The sequence below is a fragment of the Passer domesticus genome, chromosome 2, assembly GCF_036417665.1.
Source record: "Passer domesticus isolate bPasDom1 chromosome 2, bPasDom1.hap1, whole genome shotgun sequence".
Lineage (NCBI taxonomy): Eukaryota > Metazoa > Chordata > Aves > Passeriformes > Passeridae > Passer > Passer domesticus.
In genome coordinates, this window is record NC_087475.1 from 6703326 (window position 1) to 6718303 (window position 14978).

Consider the following 14978-nt stretch of genomic DNA (forward strand, 5'->3'; position numbering starts at 1 on the left):
TTTTAGAAACTGCAGGAAATCACATTCTACCACTGCAGCAGGCTGAGCAAAGCATTACCTGCCTACGTGCAGGGTGTGAAGCTGGGGACAGGGTGCTCTGTTAGCTCTGTGCTCACACACAGGAAGGAGAGATTAATGGGAAGGATTTCCTAGGCACATATCAGGCACAAAAAAAATAAGTCTTCAGCTAGTAATCTGATTTTTGAGTACAATTAAAGAAAAAATTACACAAGGCATAGGGAATTAACAGGTTCCATATCTTGGTATCAGCCCTAACATTAATTTTGGGTGCCATGTCTCTGCCATAACAAAGGGCAAATGCTGCAGCTCAGGTAACCAAACACCTCCAGGTGTTGTAGGAAAGTCTGTTCCTATTAGCTGAGGAGCACTGAAAAGTTCCTCAGAGCTCATGAGCTCCCTGAGGCAGTATTAATTCATACTAATGATTATTATGGAACGACTATAATAAAAAATGACTAATCATTCATTAATGATTATATTAAGTGTTTTATTTTGCATGGATGACAGCCCTGTGGCAGGCAGTGGGAAATATCTGCTTCCCCTAGCGTTGCCTACTTGTCAGTGTATCAATCTTCATCATGCTCAAGGAAGTGGCCAACATGAGCAATTTACTACAACAGATAAAAAGTGCTCATCCCTTAGTCCTGAAGGTATTGGTTTAAAATCCCATTAATCCTAGTTGGGAAATGCTATATAATGGACCAACACTTTGCACATAGATTTTGTTAGAATGTCCAGTTAAAATACAGAAAAAGAAGGCCCCCAATTTCCACATGCTCTTAAAAGATTTTAAGGAAATTATTTTAACATAAGCATGTCTGTCTTCTTTGACTTCTTAATTTTAAAATTCAGCCAATTATCAACCACAATAAGGATGGAGAAAGGTACAAAAAATGTCCTTTTTTCTCTATACAGAAATCAAATCCTTTTTTTTACTATATAAAAATTTCCAAGAAGCAAATCCCATTCTTCAGTAGCACTGCCAGAACATTATAGATTTTTCTGGTCCCCTCACATCTGCACTACTCCTCTCCAGCACCAGCGCTTGCAAGCCACACTTCCTCTGGTTCAGGGGGTAGCTGGTGAGATATTTATATTGATTTCCTTCACCCCTCCATGTTCTTGGCTCACCTTCTCCCTCCACATCCAGCTTCCTTCAATTCCTGCCCAGCTCTGGCTGTGTCACCCAGACAGGAGCCCAGCACAGGGTCAGTTCTCCCCTCCACTCCTGAGCCTGGTCCCAGCACTTGTGCAATTCCCTCTGCTGATCCTGGAAGGCAAGGCTGCCAAAATGTGTGGAACCAACAGCTCTCCCTCCCCTGAGCCACCTGCAGGGTGGTCTTCACCTGGGGCTGGGCTTTTATGTGGCTTCCTCTGTTCAAACTCTGCTGGGTCTCATCCATCTGCCTATTTCTGCCTCCAAGTACTTCTCCTTATGGATTACATCACGTTGAGCCTGGCAGACTGACTGTCACAAAAAGAAGGGCCAAATTAGGGAGCTGAGTGCTCAGAAATGGCCACTCACAAGAGCAGCAGCAAGAGCTGCCTAAAAAAATACATCAGCCTGGAGATCTCCAACTTCCTTACTTCAGTTTGTCTTTTTCCTGACGTTCTTTGCCACAAAAGGGAAATGAGGAAGGAGTCATGAGCACTTTTACTTTCCAAATGAACCAAAGTACTTTGGGACACTTTGTTTGTTTGTTTGCTTGTTTGTTTGTTTGCTTGTTTGTTCTTTTGTTTTTGTGGGGAGTTTTTGGTTGTTTGTTGTCGTTGTTGTTGTGTTTGGTTGGGGTATTTATGGTTAGTTGGTTGGTTGGTTGGTTGCTTGCTTGCTTGCTTGGTTTGGGGGGGGTTTAAATTAATTTGGGATGCTGTCTCTCAGTTTCTGTGAGGATTTAGTGTGTGGCACAAAATATGTGTGTCTCACACACAGTGGTGCTGCCTTTCCTTTGCTGCTGTCCCTGGGATCCGAGCTGCCCCTGAGCATGAGACTGGTGGCAGGAATGGCCTTGCTCTCTTTCTTTGCTCTTGAGAAGCAGGTTTGGGTTTACACTTCCCTCTTGCTTCTTTTTTGGCATCTGGTGCTATTGCACAGAAAGCCTCAGCAGCATAGAAATCAGGCAGTTTCTCCCAAATTTACATTTCTCATGAAGCTTTATTCCAAGAAGATCCCTTATTTACGCAGAAGAAGGATGCTCCTGTAGTTAGGGCTGCGGCCTAGGCTTTCAGAGATGTGCTCTGAGCTCCTTGTGTGGCTGGGGGATTGTGGTATCACCCTGCCCTATCCCTACATGTACAGAGCATTTTTATATTTCTGGTTCTGGGGCTACAAAACACCTGGGAGATGCTCTGCTGTCACCCTGAGTGCTGTGGAGAGACAGAACTGCCAGCTTGTGACAGGGACTCACTGGAAATTTCCCATTTTGTTTCTGGGTTCAGCTAACAGTGGTTTCCTAGTGTTGCACATGAGCAATATGGCTGGAGGAGCTCTAAATGACCTGGAGAACAGATTTTTTGACAAAAAATGTGTCTTTGGAATAGTTCTGTAGTATGGGTACCATGCTTTACATCCCCACACTATTCCTTTCCTGTGGAGGACAGCAGGGATCCCACAATCCTTGGTCTTCAACTCAAAGACTGCATGAATGTAATAAATATTCCAAACTCCCCATCTGTGGTCACGAAACCAGCGTCTAAATCATTGGTAGACATGAATTGAAAAGCTGCATTCCTGTCATACATACCTAGGTTTATACAAATATACCTATATATGTGCCCATATATATGCATACACCTTTATGAACTGAGTTATGAAAATATATTTTAATCATCATCCTATAAGACTTGACAGTCAGCAGCTGCCTGCATGCAATAACATTTTTTTAAAGCTTCAGAAGGAGGAAAAATTTCAAATACATCTCTGCTTATGGGAAATAAATATAATTTTGATTCAACATAGCAAAAACCTTGACAAATCTGAAATCTTGTGTCTCCCAAACTCCAAATTCAAGTGAGTCTTCCAAAAGTTTACTGAAGGAATGCCTGACCACTGCTTGACCTCTCAACTCTCTGTTTTCTACTCCTTCCAGATAATAGACTGACTTTCCTGTTTAGGTCAGAAACTGTAAAGCTGGTCTTTCAACATCACCAGCCTGGATGCTGAATCCTAAGCTTATACTTACTGACCTGGAAAAAAAAAAATCCCTGTTACCTTCCGAATCAGCAGACATTGCAATGCTGTGCAGAACTCACAGAAGTAGACATACAAAATTTAACACCAGTGCAAAGCAAACGAGGAGCAATCAGAGAGATGGAGGGCTGGAACAAACAGTCTGATGAACTTGAAAGCTTATTCGGAAGAATACTGGTAGTTTATTTGAAAGTGAGAAAACTGCTTGAAACTTCAGATTTTTTGGAAGGGGGGGTTGTTGTGTGGAGGCTTTTGATTGTTTTGGACTTTGCTGCAGGAAAATATTGTGTTGGTTTATGTATTTTAGAGTCACTTGTGCAAGAATAAGGAATATAAAGCAGTAAAAAAAAAAACAACAGTAAATGCAGCTCCCCATAAGAGTGTAACTGCCTCGAGACAGTAAATATGGGAAGAAAACTGGCAAACTCTAAACATTTCATATTTTGAGCCCAAGCACAGTGCAGTGCCCAGCATGTGCTCTAGAAGTACCTATATTCCTCATTGATGGGAGAAGCCCATTCCCACACAGAAATTTTATGCTTGAAATGAGGTGATCTCTGGGGTATAAATGAGTGTATAAATGTGTACAGAAGCTGCCCTCAGTAAGATCCAGACCCGAGATTTGAGCTCCAGGACACCGAGGGTTTACAAACCAATAAGGTGCAAAGTAAATGCAGTCTTTATAACATTCAAAATCTAAATTTTGTAGACCTTGATTGGAACATCCTGTCTCTGAAGTTTTGCTGAGGTTGTCTGGGAATGATTTCACTGTAACTTTCTATTTTGTGAACATCCTCAGGGAAAAAGGGTGAACAGCTGAGAACTGTGGCAGTCAGTAAGGTATCACATTAAGACACAGCAGGTCAGAAAGATGTAATTTTGTGGTAGGCTGCTACAGCATGTAATCATCCTTGAAATGTCTCATTTCTGTCAGGAACAAGTCTACTGTATGAGTGAGTAAAAGAAGGAAGGAACACATCATTCCGAAAATTCAATGTGGTTGATGAGGCACCTCATAACAAAAAAAACTAAACCCTCATGTTTGATATAAACAAACAGACATGACATTATGCCAACAGAAGGATAAGGAAATGCTCCATCAGGAGAAAAGGACATGGAAAGTCCACCTCTAAGAAACAGATAAAAGAAATGGAAGCAGCAAGAAATGGGGAACAGAGGCAGATGGAACTGAATGATCTGTTAGAGGGCTGGTAAGGGACAGCCTGGTTCTGGCAATTTATTCTGGCAGTTCTGTCACCCAGATAAAGTCCTCACTGAATTATAACAGGTTAGAATTGATTCCAGTTTTGCATCCCATGAAAAATGGACCTCCAATTTGCTTCTGAGAGGAGCTCATAGTGAAGTGGGTATGAGCCTCTTCTCCTGACTAACAAGTGATAGTACAAGAGGAAACTGTCTCAAGTGGTACCAGGGGTGTTTAGAGTGGATATTAGGAAACATTTAGTCACTGGAAGGTTTGTCAAGCATTAGAACAAGCTGCCCAGGGAAGTGGTGAAATTGTCATCCCTGAAGGCATTTAAAAGAGGTGCAGATATGGTGCTTGGGGACATGAATTGGTGGTGAACTTGCAGTGCTGGGATAATGGTTGGACTTGATGATCTCCAATCTAAATGAATCTATGATTCTACAAGAAAAAATCTATATGGGATAATGAAAATGGGGGAGCGCCCTTGCTGCCTTTTCTTTCACCTCCTCCCCATGTCCTTCTCTTTGCATTTTGTATTAAAACCTTTGGATTTTAATTTAATTTAATTTAATTTTGGATTACCCATTGAGATACTGAGGTATTGTGATAGGTGAGTTTGAACATGGGGATACAAGCAACACATGCTTGGGAAACAGCAGTGTGGGCATGCTGTGAAAATCAGGTTTTTCCTCAAAAAAAAAAAAGAAAAAGCCTAGATAGACCCTGTGAGGAGCTCAGAAGCCTGGCTGAACACCCTGGCTGGTGGCTGACAGGGGTGGGTGGCAGATCTGGGGTGACCCTGGTTGCAGCCCTCCCTCCCTGCCACACTACCCTGGGCTCATCCGCGCTCAGGGCTGCTGTCCTGGTGTTCCCTTCCTGCTGCTGTGGGATCAAACAGGGCCAGTGAGTCAGCCCTCGGAGCCAGGGGAGCTCCATCTCCTGCCAGCCCCACGTGGGCACTCAGTGAAGTGGGTCATCCCAGGCCTGCCTGCTTCCCAGGGTGGCTTCTTGGCTTCTGGAGGATGGTCCCTCCTCCGTGCTGCAATGCTCCAACTGTTCGAAGCATCTGTCCTTTGCTGGCACTCAACACCCAGACCTTGGGGATGTGAACTCGTTTTTTGAGAGTTAACATGTTCTGGCCTCTTCCCCTCCACAGCTCCCCATTTTTCCCTTCAGCCCACCTCCCAAAAAAACCCCCAACCCAAACCACAATGCTCAAACCTCCCTTCTCTGAAAGAATTGCTGTTACTGAACTGTGAAAAGGAGGGGGAAGAAAAAAAATGGTTTCCATGGCAAATTTGCAGGATTTAATCTCAACACAAAAAGAAGAATTTTAACATTCTTTCCCTGTTTTTAGCACAAGCTGGATAGCAAAAAGAAATTGTCTGTTGTGTGTTGGCTTTCAAGGGTATCACAATGATTTATGTCCACAGAGACTTTGTCCCAGTATTTTCTTATTTTGTTCTTGTAATCAGAAAGTTGCTTATCCCTGCCCTGTGAAGAAGATTAACATAATTTAAACCAAGAGCTTTGTCCAAAAGCTAGTCAGAAGCCTGTAGAGCCTGCTAGGAAATAACCAGGATTCTAGAAGTTTCTCCCTGTTGCAAGCACTGATGGCAATGATATTATTTCCCCTTTGTTCTTCCATGTGGTACTGGATGTCTTGGTGGAAATCACCCTTTCTCAAAATGCTCCAAAGGTCTTTTCTAAACTGGCTGCAAATATTTGATTTGCTGCCTTGTGACCCAAGACATGTTCAGTGTATGGATACAGAGGAGACTTCAGCACCCCCAGAACATCAGTGGTGTCACACTGATTTTGGCTTCAAACATTTATTTTTCCCCTCATGTGAATTCAATCAAATTGATCTTGGAGGAGAGTGCCTTTCTGATTGGCATCATCTGCACACTCTTAATTTTTCCAAGATACAAACACATCCAAACAAAGCCTGGAAATGATCAAAGATGATTAAATTAATGGATCTTTTGTCTTCTGTTTCTTTCACCGTGGTAACCGTTCTCAAATGTTCCTGATAAATAACTTCTCTCCCACCCCTCAGCTCCACTTTCTTCTGCAAATTACACTAGTTCAGAGCAAAAAAATTACCAGGAAGCTTTTTTTTTCCAAAAAAGCAGCATGCATACTGTTAAAACCACCTCTGTGCTTTGCTGACACATTTCCTAGCTTGGCACCCTTTTTATTGAGAAACAACAAAAAATGGAAATGGTAGGAAAAATATCAGTCTATGTTTAGTTTATGTAAGTGAAACAAGATTTTTGACTTCTGGTTTTCAGTTGGATTGCTCCTCTTACCCGGAGGGATTTTAATGTAAAAGCAAAATCAGTATATGTTTGTTTGTAGATAACTCACTGGACAAAAACCTATACATTGAAAAATGTTTAAATGTACAGGTAAAATTGACTTATATGAGACCAGATTTGCTCTCCAGCTGAAAGTTCCTCTTCCTTGCTCTTTCCTTGTATAAGAATATACACATTATTTCTATATTATGCAAACTTTAAATGTTTTCCTTGAGACCTCTAGCATGTTTAGTTAATTGTTAAGTCTCAGTGCATAGGTACATCCAAATATCAGCTTTAGGGATTTTTGAGGATCCCAGTCCTGCTTGTCCCCACAGAATAACGACTACTGAAGTCATTAAAGGAATTACATTATGATCTTCATAAAAATGCATAGATTTGGATTATTTTTTCTCTCCATCAAAATTTCTACACAATGTTCCAAGAAGAAGTAGACCAAACATTCAAACTCAGACCAAAGTTTTTGAACCACCTTGCATATATTAAAAAAAAAAAAAAAAGAAAAAGAAACACACACAAAACCAAAAGGATTTGTTTGGGCTCTCTTATTTATCCTAAGACACATTGTGCAGGAAGTAAAAGGATCTTTATTCTGAGATCAGTGTCTGCATGCCAGGGCTGTTTATTATTTATTATTTGTGCAGCTTCTGTAGGTTTTGGTGGAGGTCTGGGTGCTTTCCACCTGTGGAAATTCTGTGTCATTATAGTCTTTTAAAGACCTAAACATAAGAATCCTATTGGCACCACCAGAACACAAATAGTGACAGACATGGCAGCTCCTACTGTAAAGTACTCACACTTAAAGTTTGGGGTTTTTTTACCATTTTTATTTTTCAAAAAGAAGCAACACAACAATCCTAGATATCTAGGTATTACCCTGTTTTACAGACAAAAGTACAATTTGCTGCTTCTTATGTATAGTGAACACAAACAAGTATAGCATAAGCACATGCTTGTTTTATTGTATAGACTTCTAAAATGCTTGTGAAATTATATATACATATACTTTTCATTGCTCTGTTGTATTTTTTCTAAAGTTTTAATAAAAGTCTTAATCAGCAGGACATAAACATTCAATGGTGTTAAAATATCAGATGCACAGGTAAAGTTAATGTTAAAATTTTCCAATGAAAGTTTATGACAGAGGCACCTCAGTTCTGTTGGGTTGGCTCAAGAGCTGCTCAGACTTTTGAAGATCTTATTCCAAATCTAACAAGTTAAACCTAAACAGAACAGATTCTGAGAAAGAGCTTGGGCTAAGAAAGTGAAGTGTTTACAACCCATCTTAATGGGAATATAGTGAAAATGGAATCCATCTGTAAATCATTTGTCATTATGCTTCCACCTCTGAACTTTTTTTCCTCACTAGCGGCTGGTGAAAAGAAAGAAAAAATAATTTCATATCAACAAAACATGTTGTTACAACAGTTTCAGGTTTTTTTCAATACATTCCCAATATAGAGAAGCTTTTCTTTGGCTCTGTTGCTTTCAAGTCACAGAGGGTGAGGATGTAAAACTCCACCAGACACAGTTCTCTGAGGATCCCACACGTTCATCAGCACATCAGCTAATTGTTTTTGCACATTAATCAAATCTCCCTTTGTCCTGAGCTCCACGCAAAGGTAAGTCCTGCTTACAGAGATCCTGATGATTTCATTTCTTTCAGCACACCCAAATTCGCACGGTGGCTCTAGAAGGAATTTTTAATTGATGGTAATTGCATATGAGCCTCCTAATGAGTCAGATGAGCTCTTGCTTTCCTACTGCATTCCAATGAATTCATCTGGGTGTGGGAGCTGGGGAAAGCTTGTTAAATATAGAGCCCTGGCACTGAGAGACAAATGCAATGCTGCAGGACTGCTGCTATTTCTTAAGAGTTTGGGCTTGGTGAGGGCTGTCCTCGTTAGCACTTCGTAGTCTTTCATAACTTTTTTTTTCTAAATCAAATAACAGAATTAGAGAGTGTTAAATATACACTAACATGATTTACTTGCTGCCTTCATTGTCATATTTAGAAATACAAACACTTGTGTATTTGTAAGTCTTTCTCAGGCAGATGTCTCTAGCTGTGTTGCAGGCATGCCCATTAAAGGTTAATCTCATTTAAAAGTCTATGAAATACAAAAATTTCAAGAAAAACTGGGAAAAAATCCCACCAAATAATTACTGAACTGACTTTGATGAATTTTTTGCAACAGAGTGCTTCAGAGCAATTGAAATGCTTTTTCTTGGTGCATTAAATACAGCCAATATTAATTGAGTAAACAAAAATCAGACCTTGCAAGTCTTCTCAGGAAGCATCATCCTCTGTCACCTTTGCCAAAAGTACAGCTGCTCAGCATGTATGGATCTTTACTTTACATGTACTGCTCATCTACAAACACTGCTCAGTGCACATATTTCTGGAGGTGATATATATTTAATTAATGATTCTAAGATTTTCTGGCCAATCTCTGTCCACACACACAGAGTACAGTCCATACCTCAGTGTAGCTGTGCTTAATTCATTGTAAAAATGCAAGTAGGGCTCATTCAAAAAAGCAGAATATTTTCACCTCTATGTGAAAGTTCTCTGAGCAACCTGGGATCATCATCCAAGTCACTGGACTTCCAGCCTGACATCCCCCCAGCTGGAAAGCTGCTTTTGCAAGTGCCATTTGCTGACAACACCTTCTATTATGTAGCAGTGAATAAAGTCTGGAGATTCCTTTTTTTTTTTTTCTTTTTTTTTTTTTGGTAGGAAGAAGTTTCAAAGAGCAGAGAGCACTGCAACAAAGGAACAGCCACTCAGGAGTGAGGTCCATGTTCTATACTTCAGAAATCTCTTTCTGATAGGAAATCTATCAATTTGATGTGAAAAATATGTCAAAGTCGTGTTCTGTACTCCAGCAGTAAGGCCTGGCTGCAGAATACCCTCAGTCATGCTATGATGAACAACATTTCTAATTCTTTTCAAAAAACAAGCTCTGGGTAAATTGTCAGGATATAGATAAAATTTACCTAAAGATTAATACATGCTGTGCAGCTTGGCAACATTTCAGATCACTCTGAACTAAATAACAAATCCTTTAGATTTCCTTGCAACAATTAAAAAGGGGCCACAGAAATTTAGTTATGGCCAACATCAGATTATTACTGGTTAAACAGGCCACATTCCTGGGCTTAATTTTGTTGCTTGCTCAGAAAACTCTACAGAAACTAATACAGGATGTAAATGGAGGGGGCAAGCAGGCATTTGAAAACAAAAAAGAGTTCAGAATGTTTCCTGAGGTTTCAGCTGTAATCTTTTCTTTTCCGTAGCTGCAGTGGCAGGTGATCTACAATGGTTTCTCAGAGGCTGTGTGGATATTTGCTGACAGCAGAGGAGTAGGATGATGTGAGCACCCCAGGCTTCAGGCTCTGTCAGGCAGCACCTTCCTTCCACTCTCCTCATGCTTGGGTTTATCTTCACCAACTTGTCCCTGTCTCCTCTCCTTGTTCATGTCACTCTCCTCCCACACTCATTGGTGCTGACTGTTCACTCAGTCCTAGCCCACAATTCAGGATTTCCAGACCCAGTCTCCTCATTCAGCCCATCCTTTCTGTCTTCTTTTTCCTTCTTCTATCCCTGCTCTCATGCACAGTTCACTCAAACACACACTTTACACCCATGGTCCATCTCTCTGGTTCCCCATCTGACCTGCCTCTTTCCTTCCCCCATCATATCCTGACTTCTCCTCTTTTCATCTGGTCAGGCAAGATGTGATCTGTCCATCTCCACTGGGCTGTTCTCTCCTCTGACAGAAAATAGAATTTGGAATTCATGCCCCATAAAACAGTTCTATAAACTACATCTCTTACGACAGCATTTCTTGGGATCAAACCCTGCAGTAGTAGAAGTCCTTGAACCTTGCTCATGATTATCCACTTTTCTTCCCCCATCTCTTGAAATAATGTGCCTTTCAACTCAATGTAGCTTTACATTCTCCTGAATGCTTATTATTTGGCTGTATTTTAAGTGCTCTTCCAGTTTTCCCTCTGCATGTGACCACCCACCTCTCCACCTACAGTCTCTATAATGTGATTTCTATCTGCTGTAGCTTATAAGAGTTTAAATTATGCTAATTGTATTCAGAGATTAAAGTAAAAATCAGTTTGACTATTATTCTGCCCATATACTGTACCAGTGCTGGTAGTTATTCACTTCAGAAATGAACATGGCTAATAAGATAAGAAAATTACACTTGCATACCGTTACTCAGTTTCATATCTAATTAGCAAGAAAAAAAATTATTTCCATGTCTTCTTCTTGAAGCAAAATTAACCCTTTTTCTTCTGGCTATGCTCACTGTTGAAACTCCAATTTGTACCATGCCAAGTGCCCTCTCTAACACCTTGAGATTTGATTTTCTAAATCTCTTAGGCTGGTTCAGTAAATTTTAATTTTTTTTAAATACCATGGGTAAACACATCCACAGACATGACTGTGGGCCATGGAGGCCATGCCTTGGCAGCACACACAGCAGGGAGCACACTCCCAACAACCTCACTCCTTATAAAAGCACGAGAGTTCGTTCAGCAAAACATTTCCTGGTCTAATTTTGTTAATGTGTCATGAACAGACTGGTCTCCAAATCACTCACAAATTCAAGATTAAACTTCTTAAGCATTTACTGTGGCAACAACAACGAAAAAAAGTGCTTTCAGGATTTAAGATGGCCATGATATGCTGTCAGAAGGGGCCAACACACTCCCACACTCGCTATAAATAACGAACCCGAACACAAGTACAGGCTGGATTTAACTGAATCTCTTCAATTGCTGCAAAGTACACTTTGCTACATGGTGAGGAGATAATGTGTCACAACACATTTTGTGTAAAGTGAAGAATCTATCCATGAGAAACACTTCTGCTTTGGATTTCCCTCCAGCCAGCACCATGGCAGGGTCCCTCTCGCTGAAAGTTTTCTAAATCTCCATCTGAAGCAAGTGGACACCACCTTAAAAAGGGAAACAGAGGCTCAACATCCACATGCAGCTGGGGTTTGCCATGTGGAGCTTCACTCCTCTTGCAAGCAGATGGGCAGAGTGCTCCAAGAAAATGAGTTCAAAATAAGTTTTAAACCCCCTGGTTAGTTTTTGATAAAACCACAGGTGAGGGCAGAGACCCAGTTCTGCTGACGGGAATTAATTTGGTTTGTGCATCACCTTTCAGACTATTGTGCCCAGGTTTTCAAACAGCACTTGTCAGCAGTGGTGAACGCCCTGCTGCCAAGCCAGCCTGTCCTGTGAAAGACAGTTCAGGTGCAGACTGTGAACAAGGGCACTCCTGGACATCATGTGTGCCAGGGCTATGATACATCTGGAATATGGGTAATAAAAGTCAATTTGCTTGTGTTGATTCACTAAAATCTGAATGCTCTCAGTTGCAAATTGCAAATTTATCCCTCTGTGACTGCAGAGTTTAATCCAGCATGAGCAGCTCAAACGTTCAGCCAAGTCAGTGCAGACCAGCTATTGCATTTAGTCTTTTAACAGCATTTTATAGCCACACCTAATTGCTACCAAGGATGTAGGGCAATGGAAAATCAGTCATAACTAATACAGATGCTCTGCCTTTCCTGTTATTGGACTTTCTTTATTTTGTTTTTGTTGTGACTCTGTCTCTGATCTTGCAAAATTTATGCCAATATGGTCCCTATACTTTGATGAGCCACAAGCTACATGTCCATATTCATACTAAACACTACAGTATAAGTTACTTAAAGATTAGGTATATTTTTATTTATTTTATTACAATTCAGTATATTTGTCTCAAAAAAAAAAAATCTGAAGAAGTAATACCCTTTTACACTCCTTTTTTAAATTTTTTAAATTTTTAAACACACACACACACATATAGAGGTGGATTGCTATCCTCCTTGTCAACACAAAGACTCATGGGTGAAATCTGCATTTTATCACCATTGGAAAACCTACAGTGCCCTTGCCTAGAACATGAGGAACATTTAATCCCTCAGCACATGCAGGAGAACCATTTTTCGCAATAGCAAAACCTGGCTCTCTGCCTGGGAGGTTGAATTTCCTTCAAGCTAGCTTGGTTGTGGAGATCTAAACACCTGATTTGGAGTTTTTATGATTCTTCTTAGTGCATTGAAAGTGTTTCTGGGCACATGACTGACAAACCAGCAAGAATTTGGAATGGTGTGTGTTTAAGAGATGCAGATGTGATGCAGATTAATATTAGTTTTAAAATAGCTGAAATTTATTATTCTGGACCATTGCAATTATTGGGAAAGTTTTTGGGAAGAATGTGTAGTTATGTTTATGTAGCACACTCAAGGATGCACGGCTGGGGAAGTCCCTTGGCATGGAATTACTCAGGTGAAGGGAAACCTGCTGCAACACCTTCATCTGCTTAAAGTGAGTATTTGTCCCACCCTTTTTCCCTTTGGATCTTTTCATTTCTGTGACTTCCTGTGCTTCCAGGACTGCTCAGCACCACCTTGCCTGTCACACTGTACCACACCTGCCTTCCCACAGGGGTTCTTTTCTCTATCCTCTCTTCTACCTGCTCCAATGGAAGTTGTCCATGCCCATGGGAGTTGGAACAGGGTGATCTTTAGGGTCCCTTCCAACCCAAACTTTCTTATAACTCTATGATTGGCAGAAAAGCAACCACATTTAAAAGCAGTTATCTCACAGCAGTGATGTTATATCTCCTTTCTGACATGACCTGTTCAATGTTGCTCTTCAGGAAAGAAGTTCTGTTCTCTCCTGGCTCATCATTAGCAGCTTTTTTATAAGTAATTTCCATTAATGACTATATCTTCTTGATTCAGGAACCTTAAAATGAAGCACATGACTATTTTTCTGTTGTATAGCAGCATCAATGGAAGCCTAAATGAGTGTCAGCCCAGCCACTATTCAGTAAGAAGGCGAGTAGGAATATGCAGAAGTTGTAGGATCCCAATCCAGTTTGATCCCATGGTCACTGTGGCAGTAGCTATGTTCTAAATTGGCTTTACCTACTAAAAATCAGCCAGTCTCTTTGAGTCCTGGACTGCATTTTTAAATTTATCCATTTAAGCTTCCTTGGATCTCTGACACTCAATAAACCATCTGCACTGCCTTTGAAGAAAAGCATTAAACCCTTCCCTCCGGAGGGAAAGTCAAACTCTGCATCAAAATTAGCAATGATCTGCTGTGGTCCAGACATGAATAACACTCAACTTTACAAGAAATCAAAACTTGAGTTCTGAGAAATGAAAAACACCTATTTGTTGCTCTGCAAAACGAAACACCTCGATAGATCTCAAATGTTACTGTGGAATGGACTGTCCCTGGGCTCCAGCCCATCATAAAAACCTCACTGGGCACTGGGATCTCTGCTCTCCTGGCACCTTCATTCTGGTCTCTTCCACAGTGCTGCCACAGACCCTCCATATGCACAGAAGGAAAGAGAAGCCTCAGGCTTGGCAGAAGATGGAGCTGGACTGGGCTTTTTTCTGCCAATGAAGCAACAAAATGATTTGTTTTTGCCTGAAGTAATGATTGCAGTGTGACAGAAAAGCAACTGGTGCCAGAAAGTTAATCATCAGACCCTTTGCACACTTGCTTCCCACACCCTGAAAATTCAGCTCTGTGTGTTAGTGCAACCTCCTCATATTGCCATTGCAACCGTGAAACCAATTAACCTGATGTGACCATTCTGCATTTTACCATCATTTTTTTTTCTGGGATATGTCTTAACTGCATCAAGGTATTGCCAGGAAAATGCAATCCACATTGCTGGATCACCACTGAACTGCTCAAATTAAAATGCATTTCAATATTTTATTTTGTTATCACACCAAAGTATTGATTACCAAGTTAATCTACAGATGCTCAAATGGAGATCAACACAGCCACTTAGACATAAAAAAAAATTACTTGTAAGGATTATATAGTTAAATGGTACAGAAATCCTGACTACCACTTAGGAAAGGTATATCTGGAAAGGACTGGAAACACAGGAGAACCTACAAATCTTGCATGTTAAAAGTTCAAATCCTAATTATTCTTACTTAATGATATCTCATAGCATGACTCCATGCAGCTGAGGAAATAAATCTCTTACCTCCTTATGAGTCCAATAATAGCTCTTCCTGCACAGAGCAATTGATGAGAGCCTTGCCCAGATTAACAGGAGTGCTTTCTAGAGCACTCTGCTTGGAGGATCTCATCTTTCCAGTACTTGTTATGCTTATCTGAACTTTTG

General features: G+C 40.7%; 1 long non-coding RNA gene across 2 annotated transcripts in view; it reads right to left on the minus strand.

Annotated features, from left to right (window-relative positions):
* LOC135293167 (uncharacterized) overlaps positions 1 to 14978 on the minus strand; it is a 40012-nt gene extending 25034 nt beyond the window's left edge. For both annotated transcript variants that reach the window (XR_010355293.1, XR_010355290.1), the window contains exon 1: positions 14838 to 14978. This is a non-coding gene — a long non-coding RNA (uncharacterized LOC135293167). The remainder of the gene's footprint in view (positions 1 to 14837) is intronic.